This window comes from Alligator mississippiensis, chromosome 2 (genome assembly GCF_030867095.1).
Source record: "Alligator mississippiensis isolate rAllMis1 chromosome 2, rAllMis1, whole genome shotgun sequence".
NCBI classification, from domain to species: Eukaryota; Metazoa; Chordata; order Crocodylia; family Alligatoridae; genus Alligator; species Alligator mississippiensis.
In genome coordinates, this window is record NC_081825.1 from 162,710,492 (window position 1) to 162,726,207 (window position 15,716).

Sequence of the window (15,716 nt, forward strand, 5' to 3'; positions counted from 1 at the left end):
ACCCCCCCACTCCCCACACCCTCCAGAAGAGCTGTGACACCATTCCGTGCCCACCCCGCCCCAGCTGGGCAGCACTTGCCCCAGCCCCACATCTCTCACCGCAGGGGCCTTGATCTGCCCCCTCTCCCTTCCCTCTCTCCTCCCCCTCCCTTTCTATCACACCAGACTTACCAGCTGGAGGCAGCTCTCCACACTGCCAGGCTGGGTATCATAAATCAGATTGATATCTGCCGATATGCCTCCTTAAAAAAAATCAGCCATAGGGTTTGGCTGCAAAAATCTCTATGGGTGCACCCCTAGCTTTGCTCTACTAGTCCCACTGTAATCAGTAGGATTCTTGTTAGATTACAGTGCCACTGAATGTGAAAAAGGGTATCTCTGGCTTGGTCATCACACAGTGAATATATCTATATCAGTGAATCCTGTACTAGTATGATAGGCACATGCTGGAATTTTTCCCATTGACCTTATTTCACCCTCTAGAAATATGGAGAGCACTTTCTAGTGTCATGGTTTTGGGAAAAGTTAAGAATTAAGAAGATAAGTTTTCCCATTGATTTGTGTGGGGTCAGGAATTCAATCTAGATCTCCATCACTGCTATTTTTATTTTCAGTCTTACTGTATACAGATACAAGAAAATGATATCTGACTTAGCTAAGGAAAAAGATAAAAATCTGAACAAATGAGTAAGTCTGTGCTGGCCTTCATTTCTGCAACTGCTCTTTAACATAAACTGGCAGAATGCAGCGGATCAAGATTCTGTTCTTTCCACCCACATTTGACAAAGGTCAGTGAATGTAGAAAAAAAAATCAAGGCAAATACAGTACTCCTTTGTACTGTATTTGTGCAATTCATTGCTTCAGGAGGCCATTTAGGAACAGACTCTGGGTAGATTTTTTTAGAAGTAATAGATCATTTTATAACCACTAACAACTGCTGAAGGCTGAGACAATGATTTAGTGCTAAGCAGATCTAATGGTTTAGGATAATAATTGCTTGCTCGCACCAGTCAGGAAGAAGACTTTTCTGCTTAACATCATTTACTTATGCTTGATTAAACCAGGTATATAAGAATTGTGAAAAAATAATCAAGCCTTATATCTACACATGTTGTTAAAAAAGGGAAGGGCGGTCTGAAAAAAATACTGGGGGCATCATAGTACAGTCAAATTATAGTAGATATAAATTTTGCTACAAAAGGCAAAGCAAAAATGCTGTTCTGAGCTTCAGTAACTTGCTATTGATACAGTTCTGGACCTTCCTGTAGCAAAATGCAGTTGAAAGTGTAAAAAATCCATTTTTTTTCACTTCCAACCATTTTATAAATATTTCCAAGCTATAGAGTACACAATTGCATTACATACGATAAAATTCCATTTTAAACAATATATAGCCTGTGAATTCTCTTTGTAATTTAGGCCCAAATCCTACTTTTTTTCTAAATGTAAACAAGTAAGAAACATTTTTGGCATATCCATGAATTTCAGGTCCCATTTCTATCTGTGCAACTAGACTCAATCTTTTGAGCATGCTCAGAAGGGATCTACTATATCTACATATATTCTACAGTGATCCTATTCCATCTGAATATGCATATAACTGCATGAAAGTCCCCAAAACTGCAGCTGGAAAAACTCAAGCAAAATGGATGTTTGATGCAAGAATAGACTGACCTTCCACCTTTATATAACCTAATGGCCCAGGAATTAAAGACCTTGGTACACAGTCTTCCCATTGCCCTGAGAGGGTTTTAAGTTGTATCGTCTTCCCAAAGAAGTCCTCTAATCATCTACCCATTGACAAGGCAGGGCCAAGAGCACTCTATCCTTCCTGTTTAAGCTGGGCCACCTGGCACCAGTGTGAAGAAGATATGCAGGACTGGGGGAAAGCAAGCCAAAAGAACCCTATCTCCATGATGTGACTCAATGATCTGGGCACTACCATGAGAGGGAGGGAGCCCTGGGTTCAACCCTTCTTTTGTCCCTAGGGATGTTTGTGTTTTGCATTTAACAGCCATGGGATTAATTGAATAAACAGCCATCAGAACATGAGCTTTTATATAAAAGGACTTACCCCCTGCTCCCAGCCTCCTCCACCACCTTTCTCCCCCAGCTGGGCAGATAGACAGTGCTACAGAAGCAACAACTGAGGACTTAAGTCCTAAGGAAGGTAAGTATTCCCTCCATCCATTCCTTCCCCTCCCATTCCCCACCTACTCCTGCCTGCCACTGCCAGGTGCTGTCCTGGGAATGAGTCTAGTACCTGGGCTAAGCACAGCCCCTGGGCAGACCAGCTGGAGTGGACATGAGCTCCCCATCACCTGCTTCCCTGTGGCAAGCAGGGGAGTGGGGGAATGGGAATGGAGGGAGAAGAAGAGGGGAGGAGACACGCATTTGAGCACGGAGGCGTAGAAAGGGGGAAATGTTTGCCGCCTTTGGGCACATATACACAATATATTTACTATGGAGCAGTAGGACAGAGTAAATGAATTAACTCCCCTTCAGGATAGTACTTGTAAATACAAGTACTATGCATGTGCAGATGCTGACAGCACGAGTGTGCTTCAGTTTGGGGGGCTGCCTACTGGCTAGCCCAATTATGGAGCACCCTTATGCCCCAGCCAGCCCCTCCACAGCACAGAGCCAGGTCAGAACAGCCCTGGGCTGGTGGGCTTACCCCCCAGGCCTCCTGCCAGCTGGGGTTGCTCTGACCTGGCTCAACATGTCATGGTCCCAGGCTCACATGTAAATGTGGCACCCAAGAGTAATGTATTGCTGTGCATTAATTTCACAAATAGACACACTCTTTGGGACTTAAATCCCTGGCTTCTGCTCCAGTGGCATGGTTGGAAAAGGGTGGTTAGGCTGCACCATTGAACATCCTTTCAATCTGTCCCTGACCTTACATGCATACATATATCTGTGTCAAATCTTTTTGAATGTGGAGCTTGATTGCCTTCTCCATTGTCTTTTATGTCTATATTGATATGAAACCTACAGGAGATAACAAGGAAATTCTTGTACCTGACACTAGGCTAGCAATCCTGGGTCATTTAGCTTTGCCACCCATTTAAATGGAACACACTTAGTTAAAGAGCTAGCTGCTACCAAGGGAAAATCATTTTTTTAAGCTGATCTACAGCCATTTTTGCAAGTGGCGAGTTATGTTGATGTGTCCCCTAAATCCTCTTCATACTTTGAAAAAGTTCAGTTTCAAGTGGGTAATTTTTCACAAGGCACTTTTCTTTCTTGAACTCCCTTTGGCAATCAGCAGGTGTATTTTAGAATATTTTGCAGTTGTTACACTGTACTTGAAATATACTTCAAAACAGGAGAATTGTATGTCAACTATATTTTGGAGTTGAAGTAATGGTGAACTAGCTGGGTAACAATTCAAGCAGACAAGATGTTCTCAAATGTATGAATCTTTACAGAAGATTCATACATTTTACTTTTCTTGACTGCAGGAGTGAATTTATGCTAATGAAGCTTTAAGAAGGAAGCTGGGGTAGTAGCTGGATTACAAAAAGAAACAGCAATAACACAGGCCATGACTCAAAACATGTGGAAGTCTTTCCATTGATTTCAGAGGGCTTCAGTTCATAACTTGAAGTTCTAGACATTTGTCTTTTATCTCAGAAGGATGACTGTTATTGCCTCATAGCTACTGGACTGTTCCTTAGCCCAGAAATGACCACTTGTCAGAGTATCTATTGAGACATGGTTTTCTTCAACATAAAATTTAGTAAAAACATATCAAAACATTTATATCTGCTTATTTGTGAATGATATTTCTCAGAAGCGTGTTCTCTTTAATTTTCTTGCTTCAAAGTCTATCATAGGAGTGACTGCTCCTCCTGCTGCTTTCTAGTGCTTCTCTTAACACTTTAGAACCAGACCATTTCTAAGCTGGACCTCATGCAAGAACCAGACTGCCTGCTCCAAGATCTCTGCTCCTTAGAAGGGCAGGGCAGCCTATTACAATGGTCTTTTAGGTAGGGGTTTAAAGGCCCTAGATATGTTGTATTTTTATAGTACGACTTACAGTTGTAATATCTATTTGCATGCAGCCAGAGATGCAGTCTCAACATCTAATATTTTTTAAAAAAAACCTTTAATTGACTTATTAGTTAGCCAAGTCTGGCTCTTGGATGTAACCAAAGGTTCTGTCCAGAGTTCAGGGGTAACTTGCAGAACGATTGGAAAAGCAAAACAACAGTTGAGGTTGCTTTAGGTTCCCATCTAGAGAGTCATTCCATTTCACGGCTTTGCTATTCAAGTATGCATATTATATGCATTAATTAATGTCCTCAATCCTACCATATAATCATCTACTTTCTAGTCCCTTAGTTTTTACCTCCTTGATTAGTGGAGCTCAAGTATAAAATATATTTCACTTATTATAGGAATAACGAAGCATATTGTTTTTTCAGTCTCCTAGGTCTTTCTGAGCTTTACAATTCTGTCCTTAAAATGTCAGGAGTTAGATGTGTGGGTTGTGGCAGGCCAGTAGGGAGTGCTCCTGCGCTGAGCCACCCACCTCATTGCAGCTGACCTCCTTCCAGGCTCCAAGTCCCCTCCCTGGTGGTGCCTCATGTCCGGTCAACCCCCTTCCTGGAGCACACCTGCTAACCTGGGGATAGAACTGCCACCACCCAGGGACAAGCTTGATCCTGGCGCTGGGCCCCCTGGGAAACACAGGTCTAGTAGCCCTCAAGGGTACTCAACTCACTTCAAGAACTTGGGGTGCTTCCCTCAGTCAGAAGCACAAGTAGGTCTCCCTTAGTCAGCCAAACCAAGGGGACCCCAAGGCATACTCTAGACCCACTCCCAATAAGTCTCCCATGCTAGGTACAAAGGAGAACTTTATTGGTTACAAGGAGTAGGGTTGGAATAGGGTACAGAGTTGAGTAGTGTCAGAGAAATCCCATAGAGCAAACAGGGTGGCTGGGGTAGCCTTTGATCACACACTGAGTTATTGCAAGCTATATATCTAGTTAGATCTCAGGTAACTTACTTACAAGTATCATCCAGAGGCAGGTGGAGATTCCCTCTGGAGGCAGGCAGCTCCTTAATCATGAGTTTCTAGAGAGAGAGCAAGTTTCAGATGGTCCAGCTCTTCTCTCTCTGAGTTTTCATCATGGCAGATGACCGTCCTCCTGGGCAGCCCTTAACTTATATAGCCCTTATGACCTCATTCACCTGGTCCAAAGGAGGCCAGCACCTGTTGGCTGCCAGCCAACCAATTTGAAATGCATCACTTGTTGCTGGGCAGACTGGCAGAGTCTCTACCCCCCCCCCCCCAATCAGGTTGGCATTGCTTAACAATAGGAAGTGTAAGCCCCTCACCCAGGTATGTGATGCCAGTCTCGTAGGCAGAAGGAGCAGGTTTCCCCCCTCCCTCAAGAATGTATCCAACTTAGGTTACCACTCAGGGTTACCTAAAGAGCCCATATTAACCAAATTGTCACAGAGCAGAGTTTTTGGGGAGAGACAAAGGTGGCATTCTGCTACATGGGTAACATTTCTGAGTAAAATCTATGGGTTTTTCCAAGTTTCTAGTGTGAAAGCAGCCCTTTCATAAAAAAATAACAAGGAAAATTTAATTGATTCAAAACTGTTTATGAAGTGAATGGCCATGAATGACTGTAAATGAAAAATGTTTGGGTTTTACAAGGCACTTTCTGCAGTGCAGCATAGCATCCATTACAGAAAAGCCATCCTTTCTGTAGGCACATTAGGGAAAACATTCTCTTCTTAGGAATTCTAAGGAATTCTTTTCTCCAGGCTAGAGAGGTCCCATGGTTTCCAAAATGGTACAGCTGAACTGCACTTGAGAGGAACAGGATTCTTTTTTGCTTTGTGTTAGGTAAAAGGAAATGTGTACAGGTCCATGAGCCCAGCTCCATTGGGACTCCTTGTTTAGCAGCACATGGTGAGTGTTACCAGACTTGGACAAACAAAGGAAACAGGAGACAGAGCCAGAAAACTTGCATCTACTTTGATCCTCCCTTCCTTTTATGCAAAAATATTAGATGATTAGTGTAATTTTTTTAAAGTAGAGCCAGACTTATTTCTTGCTAGAGGAGCCAAAAAGATTTTATATGTTTATGCTGTTATAGCATCTAACATGAATAAAGCATTTATAGAAGATATGTAGAGTTTGCATAAGTCCTCTGCAGTAAGTGTAAAGGCCATTAGTCAATTAATTACTCAGTGGTGGCTCAGTGGTTGTATCACTTTCTAATGCTTGGCACTGCATTTAAAGAATACACAAAACACTAGTGTGATAAAACCAGCAGCCTCAATATAAAATATAAACAGCAAATAATTGCTCAAGGTTTTGTGCACTGCAGTCTTGACCAGTTTTCCATGCATGAAAGCTGGATATATTGAACTAAACCTCGTACTCTGTCCATTTCTGTTCTAGACCATTCTTTCTGTGGGATCCTTAGCTAATGGCTGATCTAAAATGTAATGCAGTCAGTTGAAGTGTCTCCAGGACCTTTTGAGTCAGGCCCTGATAGGTTGTATACATTAATCTGTCACTTTTTTGGTTAATTAGGAATGGACTGATAACTAAGCAAAACTGCTAGTCATTTTGTAACAGATTACAGGCCACCCTGGCCTCTTACTATTATGTTTGAGATTTGTGAGACTATTTCAGCCAATTCTGCAGAAGCTTGTTTCAGGAGAATCCCTGGATGTCTTGTGACCCAGTTCTCTGCTTCTGAGCTCTGCTGCTGGAGGAACTGAAGCTGCTATTCACTTACATCAATGCAACACCTCCAGCAGCTGGAGGGGGATGAATGGGAGAGGGGGAAGGGCAATTAGGGCAGAAGCCCCTTTGCCATTCTCTGCTAGAATGGAAATATCAGTATTAAAAGCAACAGAGTTCTGCTTTTCTATCATCTTTGCGTCATCTTTCCCCACCTCATCCTGTTTACTAAAACATACTTGATTATACTGTTCTGTATTTCCCCATCCCTGCTTGAATATGCTCAGATATATCCCTCAGTGTTCTAAAATAGCCTGCTGCGGCTACCAGTAGTAAGGATATATTTTTGAAATAGTTTTGACTGTCCACAAATTTCCTAGCACATCTACTATATAAGCTTCACATACTGTAAGACTGTCCAGTGAAACATGAATATCAAAGGCTTGCCTGTCACAGGAATTGTGTCAGTCTATACACTTTATTAGATTTTTACAAAAGGAAATTCACATAGTAGCAGTTGGAGAAATAAGAAAGCTGGCAAGGCATTCAGCGATCCACTGGAAAACAATACAAGAGCTCTGTGGTCAGTGGTTCATACAATCTAGTCTTCACTTTTGAATTGTGACTCCTACCTGCCAGGACATGTGTATTTAATAGCTGGTCAGCTGTAACAAATGAATCAAATTTAAAGTTATTAGCAGCAATAGTAGTATTGTCAAGTATCTTATTTTTACAGTCCAGGCTCTACAGACTCAGTTTATATTCTTTTAGACCAGGAATTTTGGAAATTCTTCCTACCTTGGTAATTTTTTTTTGACAAAGGGGGCTGATCCTCGGGTGGCATAAATTATGGTTCTAGGATCACTGAAATCACTGGGCATCTGATAACAACACTTGGGTTAGGTACAGACATTCAAAGGGCCTGAAGAAAGTTCACCCTTCAGTGGGAGAGGGGAGGGAAGGGGACACACAGGCTGCCTATGTTGACCAAGACCAGCAGGTTGGGGTTGCTTGACCACACCTCCCAGCATGACCTGCGGCCTCCCTGGGCTGCCAGAGATTGCTGAACACTGTCAAGTCAGTGACAGGTAGGCCTGTGCGACTAGGCAGCTATTCAATCCGGCTTCAGATCTGGCCGATTCAGATGCCAGGGATCTGATCTGGAGCTCCGGACCAGGTTTCTGCTTCGATCTGGCCAAAGCAACTCTGAAGCTTCGGAGCCGCCTCGGAGATCTGGCCATAGGGTATAATGAGAAATCAAAGAAATATCTATAACTTTGTTGTTTTTTCATCTGATTTGGATGAAACTTGCAGGGATGGTAGCCTCTGCTGAGAGCTTGAAGCCTGCCAAGTTTCAAGAAGATCGGTGCAAGGGTTTGGGGGGAACTGTACCCCAAATTTCTGAAAGCAAAACTCATGTCACATGTACGTGTTACAACACAGGGGGTTGAAAACTGCAGGGGTGGCAGCCCCTGCTGAGGCCACAAAGCCTGCCAAGTTTCAAACTGAAAGGTGCAGGGGTTTGGGGGAAACTGCACCTCAAGCTGCTGACAGGCAAAACTTGTGACATAGATGACCCTGTGTGTGTTAAGGCGCAGCGGCCTGAAAACTGCAGGGGTGATGGCCCCTGCTTAGGCCACAAAGCCTGCCAAGTTGCAAGGAGATGAATGCAGCAGTTTGGGGGGGAACTGCACCTCAAGCTGCAGACAAGCAAAACTCATTACATGGGTGACACTGTGTGTGTTAAGGCGCAGCAGGGTGCTCATGGCTTCATGCTCTCAGCAGAGGCTACAACCCCTGCAAATTTCATCCAAATCAGACAAAAAACAACCAAGTTATTGATATTTCATTGTTTCCCCATTATACTCTATGGCCAGATCTACAAGGGAGCCGCTTCGACTGGATCAAAGCAGAAAGCCTAACGAAGCCAGCACTTCGATCCAGACATGCTGCTTCAGACGCTGAGCCTGACTTCCTGGCACTGTGCTGATTTGCAGGGTGTATCCCTATACCCTGAATGGGTGTGTGGGAGCCCACTGAGAGACCCACATGGCCCTGTGAGCCAGTGCACTGCCAGGGAGCTGCATGGGCTGCAGATGCCTATTATTGACACTGACTGCTGACAAGGGAGAGGGAAGGGGCACTTGGCTGTGTCTGGCTCCCTGTTGCTGTGCTGGCTCACAAGGCCATGAGTGTCTTTCAGTGGGCTCCCACACACCCACCCAAGGACTCCCATGCCTCCTGTGAGGCAGTGTAGTGTAAGGGAATCAAGCATGGCCAAATCCCCCTCCCCACCATCAGTGTTAGTGACAGGAATCTGCAGCCTATATGGCTCCCTGTGAGGGGGGGACAAAGATGCCTGAGATTCCAGCAGACAGTGACCTCCCTTGATTCACAAGTAGACCTGGTACTGCAGTTCAATTCACAGGTCTAACTTTGATCATTTGACCAGGGTGGACGGCTGGAGACCCTCTGGGTTAAAATCCGTGGGGAACACGGCACACGGGACACAATGGTGGGAGTCTATTACAGACCTCCCACCCAAAGTCCTGAGCTAGACCAGGAGTTTGCCCAGGAACTGGCTGAGGCAGCTTGCTCCAGGACCATGGTTGTCATGGGTGACTTCAATTACCCGGACATCTCGTGGGAGGATCGCTCAGCAAAATCTGAGCGGTCGCAGAGCTTCCTCTCGTGTGTGGATGACCTCTACCTGACTCAAGAAGTCTATGGGCCAACGAGAGGCAAAGCGCTGCTCGACCTGGTGCTGGCTACTGGGGATGACCTAGTTGGCGACCTAGTGATCGATGGGAAGCTGGGTGACAGCGACCACGAGCTGATCACCTTCACCATCCGCCGAAAAGCTGGCAAGTCAGTCAGCAACACGCAAGTCCTTGACTTCAGGAAAGCCGACTTTGACAAGCTCAGGAGGCTTGTCAGTGAGGCCCTAAGGGACTGTGACCACAGGGAGAGGGGAGTTCAAGAAGAGTGGTTGCTCCTCAAGGGAGCGATCCTCAATGCACAAACTAAGTCTATTCCATCTCGGAGGAAAGGCAGCAAGAGGGCACAGCAGCCCCCCTGGCTCTCCAGGGACCTAGCAGACCTCCTGAGGCTAAAAAGAAAGGCCTACAAAGGATGGAGGATGGGAGTCACCTCCAAGGAGGATTATTCTGCACTGGTCCGGTCCTGTAGGGAGCAGACCAGGAAAGCCAAGGCTGCAACTGAACTCCAGCTAGCTTTGAGCATCAAGGACAATAAAAAGTCCTTTTTCAGATATGTGGGGAGCCGGAAAAAAAGCAGGGGCAATGTTGGACCCCTGCTGAACCAGATGGGGCAACTGACAACTGACGCCCAGGAAAAAGCCAGCCTATTAAATAGGTACTTTGCGTTGGTCTTTCATCAGTCCCATGGGACGCCCAAGCCCGCTACTGGGCCAGGAAGTCCGGGTGAGGGTGATCCCCTGCCCTCCATTAATGCTGACTTCGTGAAGGAACATCTTGAGAAGCTGGATACCTTCAAGTCAGCCAGCCCTGACAATCTTCACCCCAGGGTACTCAAGGAGCTGGCGAGCATCATAGCCCAGCCTCTAGCGCGGATCTTTGAAAACTCTTGGTGCTCTGGTGTAGTGCCCGAAGACTGGAAGAAGGCCAATGTGGTGCCTATCTTCAAGAAAGGGAGGAAAGTAGATCCGGCTAACTATAGGCCCATCAGCCTGACTTCTATCCCGGGGAAGATCTTAGAAAAGTTTATTAAGGAGGCCATCCTTAATGGACTGGCCGATGCCAACATCTTAACGGATAGCCAGCATGGGTTTGTTGCGGGTAGGTCTTGCTTGACCAATCTCATTTCCTTCTACGACCAGGTGACCTATCACCTGGACAAGGGAGATGAGATTGATGTCATATATCTTGACTTCAAAAAAGCCTTCGATCTGGTGTCCCATGATCGTCTCTTGGAGAAACTGGCCAATTGTCGCCTTGGGTCCTCCACGATCCACTGGCTGGAAAATTGGCTCCGGGGTCGGACCCAGAGGGTAGTAATTGATGGAAGTCACTCATCGTGGTGTCCTGTGACCAGTGGGGTCCCCCAGGGCTCTGTCCTTGGACCCATACTGTTCAACATCTTCATTAATGATGTGGACACTGGAGTCAGAAGCGGACTGGCCAAGTTCGCCGATGACACCAAACTTTGGGGCAAAGCATCCACACCAGAAGACAGGCGGATGATCCAGGCTGACCTGGACAGGCTCAGCAAGTGGGCGGACGAGAATCTGGTGGTGTTCAACGCCGATAAATGCAAGGTTCTCCACCTTGGGAAAAAAAACCCGCAGCATCCTTATAGGCTCGGCAGTGCTATGTTGGCTAGCACTATGGAAGAAAGAGACTTGGGGGTCATCATTGACCACAAGATGAACATGAGCCTGCAATGCGATGCTGCGGCTAGTAAAGCGACCAAAACGCTGGCTTGCATCCATAGATGCTTCTCAAGCAAATCCTGGGATGTCATTCTCCCCCTGTACTCGGCCTTAGTGAGGCCGCAGCTGGAGTACTGCGTCCAGTTTTGGGCTCCACAATTCAAAAAGGATGTGGAGAAGCTTGAGAAAGTCCAGAGAAGAGCCACGTGCATGATCAGAGGTCAGGGAAGCAGACCCTACGATGACAGGCTGAGAGCCCTGGGGCTCTTTAGCCTGAAAAAGCGCAGGCTCAGGGGTGATCTGATGGCCACCTACAAGTTTATCAGGGGTGACCACCAGTATCTGGGGGAACGTTTGTTCACCAGAGCGCCCCAAGGGATGACAAGGTCGAATGATCACAAACTACTACAAGATCGTTTCAGGCTGGACATAAGGAAGAATTTCTTTACTGTCCGAGCCCCCAAGGTCTGGAACAGCCTGCCACCAGAGGTTGTTCAAGCACCTTCATTGAACACCTTCAAGATGAAACTGGATGCTTATCTTGCTGGGATCCTATGACCCCAGCTGACTTCCTGCCCTTTGGGCGGGGGGCTGGACTCGATGATCTTCCGAGGTCCCTTCCAGCCCTAATGTCTATGAAATCTATGAAATCTATTTTAATCTAACACCACATCGATCCGGGTCTATCTTAGACTGGGATCCGCCATTTTTAAACCAGTCTGTGTGTTCCAAACTTCTGTTCTGTTACTGGTAGAGACCAGTTTCCAACCACCTAAACCAGAAAAAGTATAATGTCTGTAGTTGGCCCTGAAGATCTGCTCTAAGGGTGTTATCCTACGTGCATATTACTGGGAGGAGTGGAGGTTGGAATCCAGGGGGTGCATTTACACATGCACCATTATTACACAGTAACTTAGGTTACTACACAGTAATTGAAAATTACTGCCCAGTACAGGTGTGCATCTTAACGGACAGTAACAATGGCACTTTACACGAACTTAGGAGTAAATTTGCTACCTGCATGATTCAGGTAGCAGATTTACTCCTAAGTAGTTACTACACAGTAAGGCACGTGTAGATGCCTTACTGTGTAGTTTGTGTGGACTGACTTAGGAGTAACTCACTGTGCAGTAAATGCACATGTAGATACGCCCAGTGATGACATTACCAAATCCTATTGTGAGAGGAGAAAAAAAAAGTGTTACAAGAATCATTCTATATCCTATTGAGCTATAACAGAGTCCAGGAACAAAGTAAAAGAATGGAATATTGCACTAAGTAGTATAGATCCGCTTTTGCTGACTTGGCTCTTCTGCTCATTGGCGTTGTATTATTGACAGGGATGACTGCAAAACTAATAGGGGGGTGGGCACAGAAGAAACCAGTGCACTAACATATCATATCTCAGATTCATTAGCATGTTTCATTTCAATGCAGATGTATCTACCAAATACAAAATTTGGCCCACTGTCCTCAAGCATAAGCTGACTAAAATTCTGCCAGATTCTGACTATGCAGGAAAAAAAAATGACAAAACTAATTGCTGCAGAAAATTAATATTAAATACCAGTACCATGCAGTAGTGGGCTGTGTACTTGATGTCCAATGTTTTATTTTTCTCTCCCCCTTTATTTTGCTTAGTAGCATCCTTTCTTTTCCATTGCATTTTACTCTTTCTCTTTTCTCTCTCAGCTGCTGCTATTCTTCTCCAGGTCAGAAAAATTGCTTCCTGGAAGACAGTGTTGAAGACCTTCTTTAACACACAAGTCTAAACTGTGCTAGTAACAAGGGTCTTCAAAAAGGGTGTTCAACAAGTTTTTAGAGAACCATATTTAATAAATATTTTTGCATAGTATCTTATCTGACAGAAGTTATACCAAACAGTATTTGAAATATGGTTGTATTTATTTTTACTGTATTAGGCTTGGATGCTAATAATTCTATCACAGTTTTAGATTGCAGCTATGTTGGAAAATTGCTTCCAACATGGTTATAAGTTATATGGCCTTTCTAAACTACAAATCCTATGTGTAATGAGAGCCCATTACAACGTTTCATAGATTCATAGATGCTAGGGTCGGAAGGGACCTCAATAGATCATCGAGTCTGACCCCCTGCATAGGCAGGAAAGAGTGCTGGGTTTAGACGACCCCAGCTAGATGCCTATCCAACCTCCTCTTGAAGACCCCCAGGGTAGGGGAGAGCACCACCTCCCTTGGGAGCCCATTCCAGACCTTGGCCACTCTAACTGTGAAGAAGTTCTTCCTAATGTCCAGTCTAAATCTGCTCTCTGCTAGCCGGTAGCCATTATTTCTTGTAACCCCCGGGGGCGCCTTGGTGAATAAAACCTCACCAATTCCCTTCTGTGCCCCCGTGATGAACTTATAGGCAGCCACAAGGTCGCCTCTCAACCTTCTCTTGCGGAGGCTGAAGAGGTCCAGGTGCCCCAGTCTCTCCTCATCAGGCTTGGCCTGCAAGCCCTTAACCATATGAGCGGCCCTTCTCTGGACCCTCTCCAGGTTATCCGCATGGCCTTCCTGAAGTCTGAGTAAATGACGTCAAACCCTACTCCTGCGTCCAGGTGTTTTGTAACCTGGTCATAAAAAGAGACAAGATTAGTCAGGCATGATCTACCTGCTACGAACCCGTGCTGGTTTCCCCTCAGCATAATTTTTCCTGCCAGGCTCTTGCAAATGTGAGCCTTGATAATTTTTTTTAAGACTTATGTTGTTGTTGTCTTCAAATGTTGTTGTCTTCAAATGACACAGGACAGTTTCAATAGGATGTGTAAATTGGAAGTTAGTGTAGCAAACCTCTGCAGTGTCAGACACAATCACACAGCCAACAAGGGGTTTATTCATTTTATATAGATTGTCCTAGAGATTAGAGTCGCAGGCCAATGGGAAGGCACAAATACAGGTAAATAGGCATTCAAAGTATAACAACATACACTAAGAGGGCAAGTAAACAGGTAGTGGTCACTACTGCTGGGGTACATATATTCAGCACACACAGCTCCCTCCCCACCTCTGGAGGTGTCCCCAAGAACCAGCCTTTAGTCCAAAGTCACTCTGTGCAGGTCTCTAGGTTAGGCTTCATGTGCAGTTGGTCTGTGGTTCATCTGTGTTGTGAAGAGGCTTCCCTCTCCTCCAGTCTTCCCCAGCCACCATACCAGAGCGGTCCTCTGGCAAGTAGCCAGCCTGGGGTCTCCCTTTGCTTCCTCTTCCTGCTCCCCACAAGAGCTCTGGGATTTGCAGTTCAGCAGCAGAACCCTGCAGGGTGTCTCCTTACTGCCTCTTCCTGATTCCAGGTGCCTCTGGGATTTGTAGTCCATGGTCACAGCCAGCAGGACTTCACAGGGTTGCTCCACTTCTGTTACATACTCGCATCACATTTTCAGTGCACACAATGCATACACTACATTAGTATTTCAAAACGAGGAAGCACAGGGGAATTTTAGCAAATATTTGCTTTACAAACATGAACTAGCTGTAGCTTCATCATCAGAGTTGTTCTATATCCACACAAAACAAACCCATTCAACTTTCCCCTTCATTCTCACAGAGTGTAATGAGCTTGGCCCATTGGGCTATCCAATCTCATTTGTACATACAGTAACTCTCAGAGGAGAGGGATGCAGCCCGAATGTAAGAAAGTCACATGCTTGTTTTGTTTCTAAAGGAATCGGTATCCTTGGAGCTCCTAAACTCTATGGCCCCAGCCATGTAAACAGAACTGCACCAGCAGAGGGTCCTCCTCCAAAGTCTATTAAAAGGTACAACACAATGGAGCACAATAGACATACTTTTCAAAATACTATGTGACAAAAGCACAGTCAAGGTAAATGGCACACTAGATTCAGTCTTCATAATGTCACCAGCAGTTCTTTTGTATGAGTTCATAAGCCCAGATTTTAAAGGATAAAAAGAAAATTCAAACTTAGTGACCTTCTGAAGACTGCAGCAGAAAAGCACTTATAGATGTTAGCTTGCATTTGTGGAAATGTGGATTCCAATGTGCAGTGAAAGCAATCACACAGCAGAGCATGCAATTACTGAAATATAAGGCTATATGGAACCAAATGAAAGAGAGAGATCAAGCCTTGAGACATATGAATACTGCCTTGGACCGGGGTGACGTGTAGGGGGTGCACGCAGGTACAAGTGCACCCCCTGCACGTGGTGGTGCACCCCCTGCAAAAAAGTGCTGCCGACAGTGTTGGTGGCATCTGCGGGCGATCACCACTCACCACTCCACCGTCTGCAGGTGGTCCATAATCACTGCTGGAGGCGCCTGTGGGTGGTCGCCAACCTGTGGTCAGCACTTGCCACCCCCTGCCACTGACAGTGCTGGTGGCGTCTGCGGGAGCTCCCCACTCACCACCGCCAGGCTCCCACTGGTGCCAGCGCAGCCGTGCCCCCCCAGCCACCGGGGGCACACGCCATTCATGCCTTGGACCATGCTAGGGAGCGCCACCATTGAAAAATATCCTGCCCACTTGCGCCCTTTCTGCAAATACTGAAAGCCAAAAAATGTAATGTAGTCTCTGTTAGAGTGGTATTGGATGTGATCTGGGTTTGTGCCAA

At 45.6% G+C, this 15,716-nt stretch overlaps 1 protein-coding gene and 1 long non-coding RNA gene across 5 annotated transcripts in view; one reads left to right on the plus strand and one right to left on the minus strand.

Annotated features, from left to right (window-relative positions):
- BANK1 (B cell scaffold protein with ankyrin repeats 1) overlaps positions 1–15,716 on the plus strand; it is a 372,972-nt gene that overhangs the window by 259,370 nt on the left and 97,886 nt on the right. The gene's annotated exons all lie outside the window — the stretch shown is intronic.
- Positions 6,981–14,776, minus strand: LOC132248633 (uncharacterized). Its single transcript, XR_009459946.1, has 3 exons — positions 14,158–14,776; positions 12,704–12,859; positions 6,981–7,384 (listed from the first exon to the last, which is right to left on the minus strand). It is a non-coding gene; the product is annotated as an uncharacterized LOC132248633 (long non-coding RNA).